The sequence below is a fragment of the Helianthus annuus genome, chromosome 17, assembly GCF_002127325.2.
Source record: "Helianthus annuus cultivar XRQ/B chromosome 17, HanXRQr2.0-SUNRISE, whole genome shotgun sequence".
Lineage (NCBI taxonomy): Eukaryota > Viridiplantae > Streptophyta > Magnoliopsida > Asterales > Asteraceae > Helianthus > Helianthus annuus.
The window spans coordinates 72,245,660-72,268,266 of NC_035449.2; the positions used below are offsets into that span (position 1 = coordinate 72,245,660).

Sequence of the window (22,607 nt, forward strand, 5' to 3'; positions counted from 1 at the left end):
CGAGACTTATGTGCTTCATCCATTACAAGTTCTCGTAAATTTCCATAGAGTGGGACCCATATGGGTCCTGTTACGTAGTAGGCGCCGTCTTCCTTTTGTTCTAACCACTGCCGTGAGCCGCGTAGGGCTTCAGCCCTGACGTTTACTGGTTTCAATACTTCTACCTGAGTGTCGCGTATCTGGGAAGGAAGACTAGACTGAATGGTGAGTTGTAACGCTCGCACACACCTAGGTGTAGTATCCTTTCGACTGAGGGCGTCGGCCACAACATTTGCTTTGCCCAGATGGTACTTGATGGCACATTTGTAATCATTCAATAGCTCGACCCATCGACGTTGTCGCATTTTCAACTCCTTTTGCTTGAAGATATGCTCGAGACTTCTGTGATCGGTGTAGATGGTGCACTTGGTACCGTACAGGTAATGTCTCCATATCTTAAGTGCGAAAACAACAGCTCCCAGCTCGAAATCATGTGTAGTGTAATTCCTTTCGTGAATCTTAAGTTGGCGCGAGGCGTACGCAATGACTTTATCCCGTTGCATCAATACACAACCAATACCCTGAATTGACGCGTCACAATAAACCACGGAATCGTCTGTGCCCTCGAGCAATGATAGAATAGGTGCGCTGCAAAGTCTATCCTTTAAGTGCTGAAATGTTGTTTCCTGAGTATTACCCCAACGATAAGTGACGCCCTTCTGAGTCAGTAGAGTAAGCGGCTGCGCAATTTTCGAGAAGTCTTTGATGAACCTTCTGTAGTAGCCCGCCAAACCCAAGAACTGGCGGATCTCTGTTGGTGTACGTGGTGCAGGCCAGTTCATGATTGAGTCTACCTTGGATGGATCAACATGAATCCCATCCTTGTTTACCACGTGGCCTAGAAAGTGAACTTCACGAAGCCAAAAGTCGCATTTCGAAAACTTGGCGTACAACTGTTCTATTCGAAGGAGTTCCAAAATAAGTCGTAAATGCTGCGCGTGTTCCTCCTGACTCCTAGAGTAGATCAGGATGTCGTCGATGAAAACTATAACGAACTTATCCAGGTATGGTTTACACACTCGGTTCATAAGATCCATGAAAACCGCAGGTGCGTTTATTAACCCGAATGGCATGACCAGAAACTCGTAGTGTCCGTAGCGAGTTCTGAATGCTGTTTTGGAGACGTCCTCGTCCCGGACTCTCAGTTGATGGTAGCCTGACCTCAGATCAATCTTCGAGTAATAGCTCGACCCTTGCAGCTGGTCAAACAAGTCATCAATGCGTGGGAGTGGATAGCGATTCTTCACGGTCACTTTGTTGAGTTCGCGGTAATCTATGCACATACGGAAGGTACCGTCTTTCTTCTTCACAAGCAATACTGGAGCTCCCCAAGGCGAAGAGCTAGGACGAATAAAACCTTTATCCAAGAGCTCTTGTAGTTGCGTGGATAGTTCTTCCAATTCTGATGGAGCTAAGCGATACGATGCACGAGCTATTGGTGCTGCTCCAGGAGCTAGCTCGATTTGGAATTCGACCTGGCGATGAGGCGGTAGTCCAGGTAAATCTTCAGGGAACACTTGAGGAAAATCACGTACTACTGGAATATCCTCAATTTTCTTCTCTTTCGTTGATGCATCAGTAATAAGTGCTAAAATAGCGGTGTGGCCCTTTCGCAAACACTTCTGAGCCTTAAGAAAGGAGATGATGCCCACCACGGCACCACTCTTGTCGCCTTGAATTTCGAGAGATTCTTTACCAGGACGGGGAATACGAACAATCTTCTCTTTGCATAGGATCTCTGCTTGCTGTTGGGATAACCAATCCATCCCGATGACGATGTCAAAACTACCCAGAACTATAGGAATGAGATCGATAGAGAAGGTCTGACCAGCGAGGGCAAGATTACAACCCTGAACTATGCGTGTGGCCTCTAGACTTTTACCATTTGCTAACTCTACTATATGCTTGGTGTTCATAAGTGTTGGTGTACGCTTGAGCATTTGACTAACTTTTAGAGACACATAACTGGTATCGGCACCCGAATCAAATAAGACAGTAACATAAAAGTCGTCGAGAAGGAACTTCCCAATCACCACGTTAGGATCATTCCTTGCTTCACCCTGACCCAGCATGAACGCACGGCCCTGGGCGCCATTGTTTCCATTGTTTCCCCCGTTGTTACCCCCATTGTTGTTTTCGTTTCCCTGATTGTGGTTCTGGTTCTGATTCTGATTTAACTGTGGGCAGTGTCTCTTGAAGTGACCTTCAGCGCCACAATGAAAGCATCCCCTGTTGCCCTGTTGTTGTTGCTGATTCTGCGGTGCTTGTTGTTGTTGCTGACGATACTGATTTGCAGGCCGTGAGCTCCTACAATCCTTGGCTTCATGACCCATCTTGAGACACCTCTGACAACGTCCCTTATTGCACTGACCACTGTGGTGTCTGTTGCATTTGTTGCACTTTGGGTGATTTCCTCGATATCCACCCTGCCCCTGACTACCAAGAGATTGCTGACCAGGACTCTGGTAGTCATCAGTCTTTCGCTGCTGTGGCTGGGACTGAACTGTAGTTGAACCCTTGCTGGAATCTCCATCCCATTTTCGCTTGTTGTCACTGGGAATAGCAGAAGTAGTAGTGGTAGTAGCACTGATACGCTTAGGCAGCCTGTTCTGTTCCACTGCCTGGTCTGTGAGACGATGAGCAAGACGAGTAACATCCTGGATGGTAGCAAGATTAGCAGAGGTCACATGGCTTTGAATCTCTGGTACTAAGCCTTTAAGGTACACCATGGTTGGACATAACAATGCCAGTTCATTGGATCGCTTCGTATACGCCTCTATCTCTGACCCCGTCATCTTCAGGTTAAAGAACTCCACTTCCAGCTTGTGGATGTCATCCCGAGTATAGTATTCGCGCTTGATCAGTTCCTTGAAGTCGTTCCATGGGGTGGCATTAGCAGCTGCCAGCCCTAACATTTGAACTTGCGCATTCCACCAAGTTAACGCAACGCCTTTGAGAGTACCAGTGGCATACTTCACCCTACGAGCCTCAGGGCATTCACACATCTCGAAGACAGATTCGAGCTTCTCAAACCAGTGAAGGAGTCCAACGGCCCCTTTAGTGCCACTGAAAGTAGTAGGACGACAGTCCATAAAAGTATTGAATGTGCATACAGGTGGCTAAGCGTTCTGACCTGTTGTGTATATAAGAACAGGACAAATTTAAACACAAGAGTTGGTTTATGAGGGTAGGATCTAAAGATCCTAGAGTGAGTTGCGACTGCAGGGTATACGTCCTGCTTGAGCGGCTGCAAGTGCCGCGGCAACTTGTTGGTTGATCAAAGCCGTCAACTGGGCTTGGGTTAGGTTAACGCGTCCACTCATGATCTTCATATCAAAGGAAACATGGGTGAGAATGGTTCGCGAAATGCGATGACAGAAGAGAGTAAGCACACAAGTGTTTTCAAACAATAGTTGTTACGTTTATCTAAGCATACCACGAGCAAAGTCCTATGTAACTAGGAAGTAGGCAATATAAACATAAATCATATCACCTATAGTGTTGAGCCTTCCACGCGGAGCGAAGCGTTGTTGTGGATTGTTGAGCACTATTCTGGTTATAGTCTGGTTTTATCCAAAAGTTTTCCCCTTTTTAAAACCAAGTTCACTATAACCAATGGCTCTGGTACCAATCTGTCACACCCCCAAAATCCACACGCGGAGTATCACCGCTTGGAGGCGTGACTGACCAGGATCAAGCCACCAATCATATTGAACATTGTAAGTAATAAATGAAATTCAATCCAACAATACGAAAGGTGTTCAAAACAAAACATAGTCTAGTGTTTAGCGGAAGCATAAATGTAAAAACCCAAACATAAGTATTAAGTTCGAAAATGTTATAATGTTTTTAACATGGCATCCACTGTCCATGTCCCACAACGACCACGCCTCCCTGTGCAAGCTCCATGAGTACCTATCGACCTGCAAGGCATGTAACAACGAGTCAACAACAAAGTTGAGCGAGTTCATAGTTTATTGTTCAGTTATTGGGTTCGTTTCAAAAATCCTAAGTTTGTTTCAGAATTATGTGTTACCCAGTATCCTTGTTTCCCAAACCTTTACGAGATTTAGTGGGGGTTTCCCATGTTGTATGTACTAGACTAGTTGTATCTATAGGTGTCCTTCCCAATCCGAGGACAGTTGTAGGTATGAGGTTACGTAGGTTTTACGTAAGTGCCCTTCCCAATCCGAGGACAGTAGTAAGTATGAAGTTACGTAGGTTTTACGTACGTTTTAACACTGGTGTCCTTCCCAAACCGAGGACAATAGTACGTAGGTTTTACGTAGGTTTTAGCACTGGCATCCTTTGTGACAACTCGAGTTTCCGTCTTTCACTCTTGCATTTATTGCATGTTGACTTTGACTGTTGACTTTGACTATTTATTGTTTGACTTGTAATGTAAGTGTGGTGATATAATAAAGTGTTTTGATTTCATGATTATGTGCTTGGTTGATTGTATAGGTATAGCATGTGACTGTTAGTAAATTAAAGGGTAATAGGAGAATGTAATCGATCAAGCCCGACGAAACACAAATATGATTCGCCAATAGTAACTCGGCGAAACACAAGTGTGTTTCGCCAATTCTAGTCTCGCCGAATCTGATTCACTGGCCCATAGGTGTTTCGCCAAAGCCCAGCATAGGCCCAAACCTTTATGCGTAATTATATATTAGATTAGGGGATCGGTTACGAAAATTCTCAAAACCCTAATCGCATCTCCTCTCTCTGGATTCGCTTTGAACCCGACGGCTACTCCTCTTATTCGAAGCAAATCTCTCTTGTTTTGGTCATTGGTGGTTAGTGTCTTTTGTCTTTTGTTATCGATACATACATAAGATAATGGATGATGTTTTCTATGTTAATTGATCTCTGACATTTGCACATGATTCTTAACTAGCCATAATTTAGATCTAAGGCTTGCATGTGCGGCAGTAAAATAAACGAAATAGAGCATGCGCTTAATCGGTCCAATAGCATAGTACTTACTGCCATGGCATAAAATGGTCACACTTGTCGGCCATTGATGAATTATTTTATTAATGAACTGCTGATTTATTTATAATTTTGGTCTTGCAATGATTTGCTAGTTTAGATGTTACATATAAATGAATTGATTAAATTATTTCTTTGATAGTGATGAAACCGATAACTGTGAATATGGCCATGGACTATTTAGGAGGTGTTGATATTGGGGGTCCAATGAGGGTTGGCGGTAGGAGATAAGTGTCGGCCATATAATTGCCGGCCATCATACTTGCTCTTGCACGTGACTTGTAGGTAGTTAATATTTGTGAGTTAGTGTTGGATTGGGTGTTATGGGCGGCTAGTAAAATACACAGGTTACCAAATCAAATGTGCAGGAGGTCATGTGGGATTTGGGCGGTTAAGTGATGGCCATTGGCTGTGGGCTTGGCCCAATAATGCTAGGGAACCAAATTCTTGAGGGTGGCAGCTAACCTTTCATGTGACCATCTCACTTTATTGATTAATGTTGTTAAGCGGTCAAATCAGGAGCTTTAGGTGGCCGAATACTTTAATTGGTCGTAGTAGGCGGCCTATAGAATGATTTAGAAATTTATTTTTGTTACTGTTATGAATTGACGAAACAGAAATGTATACCGCCGAATCACCGGTTGGCGAAACTGGACCTTGTTTCGCCAAGGGTGGTTGACGAAATAGAGTGGGTGTTTCGCCAAGGGTAGTTGACGAAATAGAATGTGTTTCGCCAAAAATGTGTTTCGCCAAATGTATAACCTGTCCAGTAACTCAGTCTAATCCTATTAAATGTTAACTGAGATATTTAACTGCCGTTAAGTGATGTGCCTGACTTTTATGATAGTGAATACATGCTAGTACTTCTGTGATTATATCTATACGTGAACAACTTGGATATAAACTGATTATGTATACGTGCGTATTTAGGACGTGATTAATTAACTGTGAGCACTTATTTAGCATACCGAGCAAACCAAGGTGAGTTCAAACTCTTACTAAGGCATGGGATTCCCAGGGCACGGGAATTGGGATTGAAGGAATGTGATTGAGTAGATATGTACATACACTGTTACTAGACTACCATACCACCGTCCTCGGTTGTGCAGGACACATACGTAAAACCTACGTATACTTATGCTACTCGCTATCCTCGGTTGTGAAGGATACTCACGTAAAACCTACGTGAACTTATACTCACTACTGCCTCGGTTGTGTCAGGCACTTACGTAAAACCTACGTAAACCCCCGCGTACTTCTATCCTCGGTTGTGAAGGATACTTACGTAGAACTAACGTAAACCCCATACGCACTACTGTTCTCGGTTGTGAAGAACACCTATGGTTACGCATAGTCTAGTGGATATACAACATGGGAAGCCCCCACCAATAGAACATACTATCGGCCCAGTAGAGCCACATGTTACAAACGAACTTACTATTGCGCACTTACTTTCTGTGAACTCGCTCAACTAGTTGTTGATCCTCTGTTACATGCCTTGCAGGTCGTTAGATACATGGAGCTTGCACAGGGAGGAGCTGGTCGTTGTGGGCTTGGATCGTGATTGTCTTGTTAAACACATATGGCATTTGATACTTTATTGTGATGGGTTTTATTTATACGCTTCCGCTAAACAGTGATAACTTACTTATGTTTTGGAACACTTTTCATATAGAATTGGTTTGGTTTAATGGCAAATACTTTTACTATATATCTATATGATTGGTGGCTTGATCCTGGTCAGTCACGCTCCCAAGCGGTGATACGTCGCAGGTGGATTTTGGGGGTGTGACAGATTGGTATCAGAGCCATTGGTTATAGAGAACTTGGTTTTAATACGGGGAAAACGTTTTTATTAAAACCAGACTATAACCAGAACAGTGCTCTCAACGATCCACAACGACGCTTCGCTCCACGTGCAAGACTCAACATCCTAGGTAATAAGGTTATTGTTTATTGCCTACATGCTAGAATTGCATAGAACTTTGCTCGTAGTATGCTTAGATTTCATTGCTCACTACTTGTTATTGCTTGAAAACACTTGTGTGCTTACACTCTTCTGTCATCGCACTATTCGCGAACCTTTCTCACTTATGTTGCCTTTGATGTGAAGATGAATGGCCGGACGAATTAACATGACACAAGCCCAGTTGATGGCTTTCGTTAATGAACAAGTTGCTGCGGCACTTGCAGCTGCTCAAGCAGGTAGTATACCCTGCAGTTTAGACTCACACTAAGATCTTTAGATCCTACATTAACTCTTGTGTTTAACCTTGTCCTATTCGTACACAATAGGTCAACCCGCTCAGCAGCCCGTCTGCACTTTCAAGAACTTTATGGATTGTCGTCCTAGCACATTTAGTGGCACTGAAGGAGCGGTTGGACTCCTCCACTGGTTTGAAAAGCTCGAGTCTGTGTTCGAGATGTGTGAATGCCCTGAGGCTCGCAGGGTGAAATATGCCACTGGTACTTTAGAGGGGATTGCTCTAACTTGGTGGAACGCGCAAGTGCAGATCTTAGGGTTGGCAGCTGCTAACGCCACCCCTTGGAATGACTTCAAGGAACTGATTAAACGTGAATACTGCACTCGGGAAGACATCCACAAGCTGGAAGATGAACTTTATCATTTGAAAATGGTTGGGTCAGAGATTGAAGCTTATACCAAAAGATCAAACGAGCTGGCCGTGATGTGCCCAACTATGGTGGACCCTCCAGTTAAGCGTATTGAGTTGTATCTCAAGGGTTTGGCGCCAGAAATTCAGAGCCATGTGACATCGGCTAATCTGGACAACATCCAGGCTATTCAACGCCTCGCGCATCGCATCACAGATCAGGCAGTGGATCAGAACAAACTGCCTAAACGTATCAGCGCTACTGCTACTGCTACTACTTCTGCTACACTTGCTACTCCCAGTGACAACAAGAGAAAATGGGATGGGGATTCTAGCAAGGGATCAGCTTCAGTTCAGTCACAAGTTCAGCAGCGAAAGACTGACAGTTATCAGAGTCCCAGTCTGCACTCATCAGGCAGCCATAGGCAGGGTGGATATCGAGGGAACCTTCCAAAATGCAACAACTGCAACAGACATCACAGCGGCCAGTGTAACAAGGGTCGCTGTCAAAGATGCCTCAAGATGGGTCATGAGGCCAAGGATTGTAGATGCCCTCGGCCTGCGAACCAGAATCAGCAGCAGCCACAAGCACAGCAGAATCAGCAGCAGGGCAACAAGGGGTGTTTTCATTGCGGCGCAGAAGGGCACTTCAAAAGGCACTGTCCTCAGCTAAACAGGAACCAGAACAACAACAACAATAACAACAATCAGGGAAATGGCAACAACAACAACAATGGTGGGAACCACAACGGCAATGAAGCAAGGGGTCGCGCGTTTGTGTTGGGGCAGGGTGATGCCAGGAATGATCCCAACGTCGTTATGGGTAAGTTTCTTCTCGACAACATTTATGTTACTGCTTTGTTTGATTCGGGTGCGGATACAAGTTACATGTCTTTGAAAATGAGTAAATTGTTAAAACGTACATCAACACCCCTAAACACCAAACACGTTGTAGAACTAGCTAATGGTAAAAGTTTAGAAGCCACGCAAATAGTCAGGGGTTGTAGTATTGTCTTAGCCGGTCAAGCTTTCTCCATCAACCTTATTCCCATAGTCTTGGGAAGTTTTGATATCGTTATTGGGATGGATTGGTTATCCCAGCATCAGGCAGAGATCATATGCAGCGAGAAGATTATTCGCATTCCCCGTACTGGTCAAGAACCTCTCGAAGTTCAAGGCGACAAGAGTGGTGGTGTGGTTGGCATCATCTCTTTCTTGAAGGCTCAGAAATGTTTACGAAAGGGGCACACTGCCATTTTGGCACTTGTTACTGATGCATCGACGAAAGAGAAAAGAATAGAGGATATTCCAGTTGTACGCGAATTTCCTCAAGTGTTTCCTGAAGATTTACCAGGTCTACCGCCTCATCGCCAAGTCGAATTTCAAGTCGAGCTAGCTCCAGGAGCAGCACCTATAGCCCGCGCACCGTATCGTTTAGCTCCAACTAAACTGGAAGAACTGTCAAAGCAACTACAAGAGCTCTTGGATAAGGGCTTCATTCGTCCAAGCTCTTCGCCTTGGGGAGCTCCAGTATTATTCGTGAAAAAGAAGGATGGCACTTTCAGGATGTGCATCGATTACCGCGAACTGAACAAGGTCACAGTGAAAAACCGCTATCCTCTTCCACGCATTGACGACTTATTCGACCAGTTGCAAGGGTCGAGTTACTACTCCAAGATTGATCTAAGGTCAGGGTATCATCAGCTGAGAGTCCGGGATGAGGACGTCTCCAAGACAGCATTCAGAACTCGCTACGGTCACTACGAGTTTCTTGTCATGCCATTTGGGTTAACGAACGCGCCTGCCGTATTTATGGATCTAATGAACAGGGTGTGCAAACCCTATCTTGACAAGTTCGTCTTTGTCTTCATCGACGACATTCTGATCTACTCCAAGAGTCTGGAGGAACACGAGCAGCACTTACGCCTTATCTTGGAACTTCTTCGAAAGGAGCAACTGTACGCCAAGTTTTCAAAATGCGACTTCTGGCTTCGTGAAGTCCACTTTCTAGGCCATGTGGTGAACAGGGATGGGATTCATGTCGATCCATCCAAGGTAGATTCGATCAGGAACTGGCCTGCACCGCGTACACCAACGGAGATACGCCAATTCTTGGGTTTGACGGGGTACTACAGACGATTCATTAAAGATTTTTCGAAGATTGCACAGCCGCTTACTCTACTGACACAGAAGGGTGTCACCTACCGTTGGGGAGATTCCCAGGAAACGGCTTTTCAGTACCTGAAGGATAGACTATGCAGCGCACCTATTCTCTCTTTGCCAGAGGGCACGGATGATTTTGTGGTCTATTGTGACGCATCGATACAGGGGCTTGGTTGTGTATTGATGCAGCGAGATAAAGTTATTGCCTACGCTTCTCCTCAACTCAAAGTTCATGAACGGAACTACACGACGCACGATTTAGAGCTGGGAGCTGTTGTTTTCGCGCTCAAGATATGGCGACACTACCTGTACGGTACCAAGTGCACAATTTACACCGATCACAGGAGTCTCGAGCATATCTTCAAGCAGAAGGAATTGAACATGCGTCAACGACGGTGGGTCGAGTTACTTAATGATTACGAATGCGCCATCAAGTACCATCCAGGCAAGGCCAATGTCGTGGCTGACGCTCTCAGTCGGAAGGACACTCTACCTAGGCGTGTACGAGCCTTGCAGCTCACTATTCAGTCCAGTCTTCCTGCTCAGATACGAACGGCTCAGATAGAAGCATTGAAACCAGAAAACGTAAAGGCTGAAGCTTTACGCGGCTCAAGGCAACGATTAGAACAAAAAGAAGACGGCGCATACTATGTAACGGGGCGTATTTGGGTCCCACTTTATGGCGGTTTACGAGAGCTTGTGATGGATGAAGCACACAAGTCTCGCTACTCAATACATCCAGGGTCGGATAAAATGTACCACGATCTCAAAACAACATATTGGTGGCCTAGCATGAAAGCCCACATCGCTACTTACGTCGGCAAGTGTTTGACATGTGCAAAGGTCAAAGTGGAGTACCAGAAACCAGCGGGCCTACTTCAACAACCCAGGATACCACAGTGGAAATGGGAAGAAATTTCCATGGATTTTGTTACATGCCTACCTAGATCTCAGCGTGGGAATGATACTATATGGGTGATCGTGGATCGACTCACCAAGTCTGCACACTTCCTGGCTATAAAGGAAACGGATAAGTTCTCCACTCTCGCAGACGTTTATCTAAAAGAAGTTGTTTCGAGGCACGGAGTGCCCACCTCCATCATTTCGGATCGGGATGCACGATTCACGTCAGAGCTATGGCAAGCGATGCATAAATCTTTCGGCTCACGGTTAGACATGAGCACAGCGTATCACCCTCAGACGGATGGGCAGTCTGAGCGAACGATCCAAACTCTTGAAGACATGCTTCGGGCATGTGTTATTGATTTCGGCAACGGCTGGGAAAAGCACCTCCCTTTGGTGGAGTTCTCATACAATAACAGCTATCACACCAGCATACAAGCCGCTCCATTCGAGGCATTGTACGGACGTAAATGCCGGTCACCTCTCTGTTGGGCAGAGGTGGGGGATAGTCAGATCACGGGTCCAGAGATTGTAGTGGACGCCACAGAAAAGATTGCACAAATACGACAACGCATGGCGGCAGCACGCGACCGTCAGAAAGCCTACGCGGATAAGCGTAGGAAACCGTTGGAATTTCAGGTCGGGGACCGGGTTTTACTTAAAGTCTCACCCTGGAAGGGTGTGGTTCGTTTTGGCAAACGGGGCAAGCTAAATCCGCGGTATGTCGGACCGTTCGAGATCATTGAGAAAATAGGCAAAGTGGCCTACAAGCTAAACCTACCCGCTGAACTCGGTGCAGTTCACAATGTATTTCACGTGTCGAATCTGAAGAAATGCCTGTCAGATGAGACCCTGATAGTTCCTTTTAAGGAACTCACTATCGACGAGCGGTTGCAGTTCGTCGAGGAGCTAGCTGAAATCACGGACCGGGATGTTAAGGTCCTCAAAAACAAGAGAATCCCTCTTGTTCGAGTTCGTTGGAACTCCCGTCGTGGCCCAGAGTACACCTGGGAACGCGAAGACCAGATGACAGAAAAGTACCCCCAGTTATTCGAAACCAATACAACCACTACTAAGGCTGAAGCTACTACTGCGGAATTTCGGGACGAAATTCCAGATCAACGGGGGGAGGATGTGACACCCCAGGAAAATCAGTGAACGATGCAACCTATCTAGCTTCCTCAGTGGGTACGTACCAAATTTCGGGACGAAATTTCTTTCAAGTTGGGGATAATGTGACAACTCGAGTTTCCGTCTTTCACTCTTGCATTTATTGCACGTTGACTTTGACTGTTGACTTTGACTATTTATTGTTTGACTTGTAATGTAAGTGTGGTGATATAATAAAGTGTTTTGATTTCATGATTATGTGCTTGGTTGATTGTATAGGTATAGCATGTGACTGTTAGTAAATTAAAGGGTAATAGGAGAATGTAATCGATCAAGCTCGACGAAACACAAATATGATTCGCCAATAGTAACTCGGCGAAACACAAGTGTGTTTTGCCAATTCTAGTCTCGCCGAATCTGATTCACTGGCCCATAGGTGTTTCGCCAAAGCCCAGCATAGGCCCAAACCTTTATGCGTAATTATATATTAGATTAGGGAATCGGTTACGAAAATTCTCAAAACCCTAATCGCATCTCCTCTCTCTGGATTCGCTTTGAACCCGACGGCTACTCCTCTTATTCGAAGCAAATCTCTCTTGTTTTGATCATTGGTGGTTAGTGTCTTTTGTCTTTTGTTATCGATACATACATAAGATAATGGATGATGTTTTCTATGTTAATTGATCTCTGACATTTGCACATGATTCTTAACTAGCCATAATTTAGATCTAAGGCTTGCATGTGCGGCAGTAAAATAAACGAAATAGAGCATGCGCTTAATCGGTCCAATAGCATAGTACTTACTGCCATGGCATAAAATGGTCACACTTGTCGGCCATTGATGAATTATTTTATTAATGAACTGCTGATTTATTTATAATTTTGGTCTTGCAATGATTTGCTAGTTTAGATGTTACATATAAATGAATTGATTAAATTATTTCTTTGATAGTGATGAAACCGATAACTGTGAATATGGCCATGGACTATTTAGGAGGTGTTGATATTGGGGGTCCAATGAGGGTTGGCGGTAGGAGATAAGTGTCGGCCATATAATTGCCGGCCATCATACTTGCTCTTGCACGTGACTTGTAGGTAGTTAATATTTGTGAGTTAGTGTTGGATTGGGTGTTATGGGCGGCTAGTAAAATACACAGGTTACCAAATCAAATGTGCAGGAGGTCATGTGGGATTTGGGCGGTTAAGTGATGGCCATTGGCTGTGGGCTTGGCCCAATAATGCTAGGGAACCAAATTCTTGAGGGTGGCAGCTAACCTTTCACGTGACCATCTCACTTTATTGATTAATGTTGTTAAGCGGTCAAATTAGGAGCTTTAGGCGGCCGAATACTTTAATTGGTCGTAGTAGGCGGCCTATAGAATGATTTAGAAATTTATTTTTGTTACTGTTATGAATTGACGAAACAGAAATGTATACCGCCGAATCACCGGTTGGTGAAACTGGACCTTGTTTCGCCGAGGGTGGTTGACGAAATAGACTGGGTGTTTCGCCAAGGGTAGTTGACGAAACAGAATGTGTTTCACCAAAAATGTGTTTCGCCAAATGTATAACCTGTCCAGTAACTCAGTCTAATCCTATTAAATGTTAACTGAGATATTTAACTGCCGTTAAGTGATGTGCCTGACTTTTATGATAGTGAATACATGCTAGTACTTCTGTGATTATATCTATACGTGAACAACTTGGATATAAACTGATTATGTATACGTGCGTATTTAGGACGTGATTAATTAACTGTGAGCACTTATTTAGCATACCGAGCAAACCAAGGTGAGTTCACACTCTTACTAAGGCATGGGATTCACAGGGCACGGGAATTGGGATTGAAGGAATGTGATTGAGTAGATATGTACATACACTGTTACTAGACTACCATACCATCGTCCTCGGTTGTGCAGGACACATACGTAAAACCTATGTATACTTATGCTACTCGCTATCCTCGGTTGTGAAGGATACTCACGTAAAACCTACGTGAACTTATACTCACTACTGCCTCGGTTGTGTCAGGCACTTACGTAAAACCTACGTAAACCCCCGCGTACTTCTATCCTCGGTTGTGAAGGATACTTACGTAGAACTAACGTAAACCCCATACGCACTACTGTTCTCGGTTGTGAAGCACACCTATGGTTACGCATAGTCTAGTGGATATACAACATGGGAAGCCCCCACCAATAGAACATACTATCGGCCCAGTAGAGCCACATGTTACAAACGAACTTACTATTGCGCACTTACTTTCTGTGAACTCGCTCAACTAGTTGTTGATCCTCTGTTACATGCCTTGCAGGTCGTTAGATACATGGAGCTTGCACAGGGAGGAGCTGGTCGTTGTGGGCTTGGATCGTGATTGTCTTGTTAAACACATATGGCATTTGATACTTTATTGTGATGGGTTTTATTTATACGCTTCCGCTAAACAGTGATAACTTACTTATGTTTTGGAACACTTTTCATATAGAATTGGTTTGGTTTAATGGCAAATACTTTTACTATATATCTATATGATTGGTGGCTTGATCCTGGTCAGTCACGCTCCCAAGCGGTGATATGTCGCAGGTGGATTTTGGGGGTGTGACATCCTTCCCAATCCGAGGACAGTGGTAAGTAGTCTAGTAGTGATTAGAGTACAGGTAGTGTTAGTTAACTGATAGTGTAGGTATGAGGTTACATGGATAATAAACTAATAGTGTTAGCTAACTAACAGAGTTAACAAGCTAGTAGGGTTATACACTTAACGGAGTTGCATACATAACTTAATGGAGTTAATAAAATTAACAGAGTTAAATAACTTAACTGGGTTAGTAAACTTAACAAGATTCACATGCTTAGCATACATAACAGAATTAGCATGTTTAACCTCAGTGAGTTTATATGTCAAAACAGGCAACGAAATCACATTGTGGCGAAATCCCTTGAGGCGAAAACACCTGGGGATGAAATCACCTTGGACGAAAACCCCAGGCGACGAAATCCAAGGGTTTTCGTCGGGTTTAGAGTGTGACGAACACACTTAGTGTTTTCGTCTGAATCATGTGTTTTCGTGAGTTCTTGTGTTTTCGTGGGAAGATGTAACAGTTAAGCACGATCATCCAATCATGTCATCATCAAAAGCAGTTACTTAACACATAAAACCCTAATCTGCTAGACATCTCAGATCGTCAATATCAAATCAAACCTGGACAATATACATGACGCAACCGATCATACATCTGATTAGGAATCCCTATCATATTCATCTATTCAATATCACAACCTAACCACATAGCAGTTAACACATGAAATCATATGAATTACCAACTCATTGTGAAATCAAGATCATCATACAATCATCAGATCATTCATGGAAAGGCATAACATAATCACATAACATTAGCACTCAATCAACATATACGTACAGACATGTAATCATACATAACCCGAACGACAGTGCAACTAACCGAGTTGAAAGGTCACTAGTTTGATCGAAAGGAAAAGGTTGAAGACTTGCAGTTGCCGTCGCACAGAAGTTCAGGGAGAGACCTTAGGGTTTTTCTAAAAGTGTTCTAACTTAACGATCTGACGAGTTATATCGCAACATAACTGGGCCGAAGCCCGACCTGTTTTCGCCGGACATAATCTTGGACGAAAACACTGTTTTCGCCGGCTAGCTTCTGGATGAAAACACCAAGGTGTTTTCGCTAGATAGTGTCTTCGTGGGTGGGGGTGTTTTCGGCTAAGGATAGGGGTGTTCGAACAGGGAGTGTTTTCGTGTGGATGTTTCATGTGTTAGGCAACAGGATCCATTTTAATAATTATACAAAACATAAATAATAATACAAAATACGCTTAACCCATACACATATAGTATACGCACCACGAATTTACAAACAATACGTATATTACACAACGAACAAGTTTAGTCGAAAGAGACCTTGAAAACTCGGGTTGTCACAATGAAAGGCGGAAACAGACATATTGTGTGTGATTCAGCAAGATATACACTTTTAACTGTCTTTCTATTGAGCTGGTAACAATTACAAGTCTGTAGACACTTCGATAGAGCTTCGCCGTCGGAAAACCCCAAACTAATCTCGTGCCAAATGAAACGATATCACATCTATTTATAGCCTGTCTAATTCCGCACGAAACACACTCATGCGGAATTACTACTACACACGAAATCACAAATACAAGCGAAATTAACAATACAAACGGAATTATATGTAATTCCGTGCAGAATTACATCTTAACATCTTCAAGCGAAATTAAGTCTTTATCATGATTTCTTGATCTTCGTGCACTGAGTAGTGCAAGACTCGATACAAGACGAAGTCAGCAGACCTATGCACCAACAAACTCGCCTTCGGATGTTGACGAGTCTACTGTGTCGAGTCTTCGCATATTCAGTCTTTATCAGTCTCACTGCTCCTCTCTGAAGTATCTAACAGTGTAAAACTTCTTCAATCTTCTCTCAGCACCAACAGATTCCCTCGAACATATATTCTTTCCTCGGATGTTTTCAGACTCCCCCTTTCGGTATGCTGGGATCGCAGTCTGGCTTTTTGACAACACAGAGTCCTCAGGTATCGGAACCTGGCTTTCTATCACTCAGAAACAGGAACGTGATCTGGCTCTATGCGCAGTTTCAGAATCCAGTCTATCCTGCACATCCTCTACCTCACCATAAATTTCATAAATTTAACATTTGACAAATTTATAATTACAGACTCTCCCTCAAATCTAATCAGAATGATTTTTCAATGATAATATCTGATGAACCATTTGAAAACAATCATTCAAACTATTTTTGTCATAATAAACCAACTCCCCCTCACGAAGTGATCATCATGTTTAGCACTTGGAATTTTGAAACTCAGCTCTTCAACATCAGTTGTCGAAAATCTTTTTGAATTTTAGAAATTTATGCTAAAATACACTTAAAATCTTTTTGGATTTTTGAAGAACGAAAATGCAGTAAAGAAATATTTACAAACAATATTTTTGTGAGTTTGTGCAAGAGGATCATATCAGTTTATGAGACAAATCACCAACACCGTTAAGCTATATTTCATTTTAAGTTCTAAACAATTCACCTAGATTTTCAGTATACTGATCCACTTAAATTTTTACACACAGTTCAACTGTTTCGAGATACGAGATTAATATTTTAAGCACTTAAACTTATTCATGTGTCCCACCACTTGAATATACTCCCGTATCCAGATCCCAATATTCAGTCTTACAGGTGAGTATACCTAGATGATATATGTTAAAGGGTTAAATGCGAAACCGTGAGAGCTCAGGTTAGAACTTCCGTTCAGCAGAGAGATGACGGTTCGGCTTTTGGTGTGTTCCCTTTAGAGAATCTTTTCTTTAACAGCACATGATTAGCATTTTTCAATGTTTCATCATTTTTTGTACTGAGGGTTACGCTATATTTCAAGCTTATGCAAAGTATTATACGGGGACTAGGCCATTGCTTCCGCAATATCAGAAGTCTCGGAATAATACCCCAGATATCACTGAGTATAAAGACCTAGTATCTCAGAAAGAGGGACCTTTCAAACAAGATTTCGGGGGTTACCCATATATCCAAGAAATGTTCCCCACGAGATAATCAAGTTTGAAATTTAGGTTTATATCTCGAAAACAATCTACTGAATGTATAAAAACCCACTGGCATATCCGCAGTGAGATTGTTTATCACATTTTCTACTTTCCATTTCTTTAGCATGTTGTGACAGTCCACTGATGTACTATCATTTCCTCTTTTATACGACAAAACTCATTTTTGAATTTTATCATGTTTTTGGGTTTTTTTTTTCAAATTTTCTAATGTTTTTGGATTTTCTGAAATTTTTACTCCCCTTAAAATACAAACGCATTTAATGAATTTGAAAATAAACTGTACAAGTAATTTGACAACTGTTGTGAATTGCTTCAAATCGCTATTCACTCGGCATAAACAATCAGAACTCCCCTTTACAACAAACTATTTTCCCATTAAGATTTCAAAACACTTAAGTTTGTTTTAATTAAAATGGTTTTCCGGAAAATAAGTTTTGTTGATTTTACAAATCACTCGTAGGTTCGAGGTTCATCATATTGCTTTTCAACCACTTGTATGAGGATTACATCAAGTTCAAATTAATGACCTTGATTAATCACTTTGTAAGAACAAACCTCTGTACCACATGTAGGTATGTACAATCAAACTCAATATAGAGAAAGATGCCGATTCATGCTCCACTCTTACCAACCTGGGAGCTCCGGCCAGTCACCCTTAAACACATTCAAAAATATTTTTAAGAAAGATGCCGGTTCATGTTCCACGATTACCAACTTGGGAACTCTGGCAAGTCGGGACTTTTAAGTAAAGAAAATGTTCACTCAAGCCTGACTAGCCTTGGGTGATCTTAACTCTGCTTCAGTTGGGTTATAAGTTGCCTTCTTTGTCGCATAAAAATCTTTAACCCCTTTGGCCTTTCCCTTGACCATTTTTCCAAAAATCTTTTTAACATTCCCATTAAAAGCTTTCTCAACATCAAATTCTTCTTTTCAGAATAAAACTGATTTGAGATTTCTACTTTTCCAACCTTTGATTTTAAACTCTCAGCCCGCAATGGTGGAAAATGAACATCATCCAAAGGTGGAACTGAGTTTTCACCTTTTTTAACAAGATGTAGCTCCTCTGATTTTGTGGAATCAGATTCATCGCCAGATTTTACTTCTGATTTCTTAACAACCCAAGCATGAGTGTTAAGATTTCCCCTTCGTTTGTAAAATCTTTTCGAACACTCACCAACTTCATATGTTGAATTTTTAAACACTTTAAATTTCTCATTTGGTGGTTCGGTTTCATCAAGAACTAATTCTTTTAGTTTTTCTGAGACTCCCTGTTATGTGTTGGTTGCTGACGGGTGGTCCATAGGACAACCCTTGATCATGTTAAAAGACGAATTAATCCTTCACTTAATCGCGTAATGGTCTTGAATTAGATGACTACGGTTGCTTATGTTTCAGGTGTAGTCCAGGAGCTTAAAGCGGAGAAAAACGCAGCTTTGGAAGGTTTAAAGATGAACGGGTCATGTGAGGAACAAAAGATGAAACAAAAGACAAATTTCAGGCTACCACCGTAAGTTACAGTTTCACCGTAATTTACGGTGGACTTGAAAAGAGCCTGATCTTCACCGTAAATCAGATAACAATCACCGTAACATTATTATGTGCACCGTAACTTACGGTAGAACTGTAACTTACGGTAGAACCGTAAGTTACGGTGGAGGCTGCGAGAATATTGTAACTGCCATCATTTATGCAGTTTTATGATGTCTTTTCATGTACTCATCATTGGTCGATTGGAGAACGGCATTGGGGGCGATTTTAGCTATCCTTGCTTGGTTTTGAACAATTGCTAACATTCGGTTTCTGAATTTAATTTGTATGAACATTGAATTTCTTGCTATGATGATTCACCAAGCTATGTGTGGCTAAACCTTTCGGTGATCATCTTAGGTGAAGGTTTCTCTTGAACTTTTGTGTGTTTATTTCTGAATTTCTAGAATGATAACTTGCGTTGCTTGAATATCATGGTGTATGCATAATTGTTTGTAGCTTGTTAATTGATAGTGCAATTAATAATCTCAATCGTATGTTCTTGGTGCCATTGGCAATCGAGATATCACGGGAAGGGTTATAGTTGGTTATTGATTAATTGATCATCGGGAAATAACCTCGCGTTTATATAATCCGAGTACTTTGTTCCCTTTTATCACTCCGATTATTTATGCACGAGTTATGTCTATGTAACTCTTTCTAGTTGGAATTTCACACAATTGTTTAAAGAAACTGAATCCTAAGATGGTCATTGTTCTCTCCTAATCTATTTTACAACCAACATTTGATTTGCAATTAGTTTTTAATTTAGTTTTCTAAAACAACAATCCAATTCATTGATCTTTATTTTCTGCAAATTAGGTTAATTGTAGTTTAATTGCAAAGCTATAAAATCAACACACTTTCCACATACTCCCTGAGTTCAATACCCATTTACCACTGTCTATCGTTGTTATTGGGATTAAATTTGCGTGTACCTACGACAACACGTCAAATTTTGGCGCCGTTGCCGGGGAGTAGTGCGCAACGTGTGTCAGTTTGTTAGTCTTGCTTTGTTATTTTCGGGTTTACACTGGTGTGTTTAGTGTGCAGATTCTACAGGTGCATGCATACTAGAGGCTCTCACAAAGCGTCACCATTGTCATTTGATCCAGAAATCGAAAGAACGCTAAGGCAAAACAGAGTTTTATTATGAGAAAACAGAATCATCGGTTCACCCACTTCACCCATTACATCAAGAAATATCATGGCTGATTCACAAATTCCACCTACAACGGGTCAAACGACCTCATCATTTATACCTACTTCAACACAACCATCACCAAACACAACCATACCAAATTCCACTACAATTCCTACTCCACTTCATGACACTACACTAACCAACACACAACCCATTACTACCCAAGAAGAACCAACCATTACCTTTAACCCTTCCACTACTATACCACCATTATCCCATTTCTTCCCGGGTGCGGGTCCTTCATATTCAAGCCATACCATAGCACTAATTTCGACCATTATCCATGCTACTTCAACATTCAAACCATCGAACCAAGCGGGTTTTCAATATTCAACCCTTCCATTTGGGCAATCGTCGGGAATTCAAGGAGATGGGTATGATGAAGGATTTGAGGAGTTTGAGGGTTATGATGAAGATGGGTATGCTTACGGGGGTTATGATGATCAAGGAGAATTCGGTTATGTGCAAAGTCAATCTCAAGGGATGGCAAGTGTCGGTGGAATGCCCAACAACAACAACTCATACCACAAAACATTCGGCCAAGACCACAAGGGCCACAAATGCAACGCCCTATACCATTGCAACAAGTTCGGCCGCAACATGTGCAACCGCAATTTCAAAGGCCACCTCAACGCCCACTAATGCCGCAACAACAGTTTCAACAACCAATTGCACCACAAGGGCAAGTACCAAGGCCAATGGGTCCTATTCCTCCAAAAGGTAGGTTCGGTGTACCAAGGAGGCACCTTAGAGAAAATGTGAGGGGCATCGAAGCACATTTCAGGCCGGTAATCACTCATAACCCTTCACCGGTAGTCATTCCTCACAATGATCAAGGGAGGACATTTGAAGTAAGGACCAACTCTTTGCAAAGTTTACCAAAATATAAGGGGTTAGCAACGGAGGGGCCATACTTTCATTTGGAGGCTTATGACTCGATTTGTAACACTCTTGGGAGTCAAGGGTTCTCGGCCGACGATATTAAATTGGTATTATTCCAATTTTCTTTGGAAGATAAGGCGAAAAAATGGTTCTACACATTGCCTTCGGCATCCATATATACATGGGGGGAAATGCAACAAACCTTCTTGGATGAGTTTTACACCGCCCAAAAGACCAACGATGCAAGAAAGGGGTTGAGAAGCTTCCAACAACAACATGGTGAGATGTTTCACGAGGCATTTGAGTGTTTCAATATGATGATTAAAAATTGCCCTCACCATGGAATCGAATTTTGGGAATTGATGAATGCCTTTCACGAGGGGTTGAGTGCCGAAGATGCTCGTGATTTAATGTCCATCACCGGTGGAACTTTTGGTACAAATTATGAGAACGATGATTGGGAGTTCTTGGGGAGCATGGCAACTACATCAAAGAGAAAAGCTCAAGCATCAAGAAGAGCCCGACCGGCCATTGCCCGACCTCAAGTGCACGCCATAGATGATGATAATGTTCAAACTACTAACCAAATTTATGATGTTTGTGCTTTGTGTAATGAAATAGGTCATGCGGCTGAAAATTGCCAAGGAATTGTGGAAGGGCAATATAAAGAAGTCCATGCGGTTCAAGGTCAAGGAGGGGGTGGTAGGAACTACAACAACATGAACTCTAATACCTACCACCCCGGGTTGAGGAACCACCCAAATTTTCGGTATGGGAACCCTTCAAATCAAGCTAACCCGAACTTTCAAGGTAGCCAAGGTAACTTTGGTTCACGCCAACCTTACAATAACCAAAGATACCAAAGGCAATATCGAACGGGTCAAGAACAAGGGGGGCCCTCGGGTGGAAACGAGATGATGGAGATGCTAAAGAGCATGCAAATGGAGATGCAAAAACGGAACCAACTCGATGAAGTTCGAATGCAAAAGGATGAGGTTCGTGACAAAAGCATCCAATCACTAACAACCCAAATGGGTCAATTAGCAACCGACGTGACTGAATTGAAGAAAAACAAGGGTCAACTTCCTAGCGACACTAAGGTAAACCCTTCGCATGGTACGTCACGAGGTAATGTTAATGTTCATCACGTTAGTGTTTTAAGAAGTGGAAAAGAGTTTAAAGCCAATTTGTCACCCGAATTATTTGAGGGGGTAGTTGAGGACATTACGGGTAATGATAGTGATGATGAAGTTTCACCGGTTAAACCAAAAGAATTAAATGTTAACAAACCGGGTGTGGGTGAAAATAAAGAACATGAAAAGAATGAAAAAGTTGAGGGTGAACCGAGTCAAGTCCCTTTTCCATCGGCTTTACTTGACCCGGGAAAGAAAAACTTTATTGTATCGAGAGGTCCCCAAAAAGAAGAAATGTGGGACATGTTTAAACAAGTTAAAATTAATCTCCCACTTCTTGATGCAATAAAACAAGTACCCGCCTATGCCAAATTTTTAAAAGAGTTATGTACACAAAAAAGGCAA

The 22,607-nt window shown here is 42.5% G+C and overlaps 1 non-coding gene across 1 annotated transcript; it reads right to left on the reverse strand.

Annotated features, from left to right (window-relative positions):
• Positions 1-21,309: 21,309 nt before the first annotated feature.
• LOC118489465 lies at positions 21,310-21,415 on the reverse strand. The gene has a single exon (XR_004887486.1). It is a non-coding gene; the product is annotated as a small nucleolar RNA R71 (small nucleolar RNA).
• Between the last annotated feature and the right edge of the window lie 1,192 nt (positions 21,416-22,607).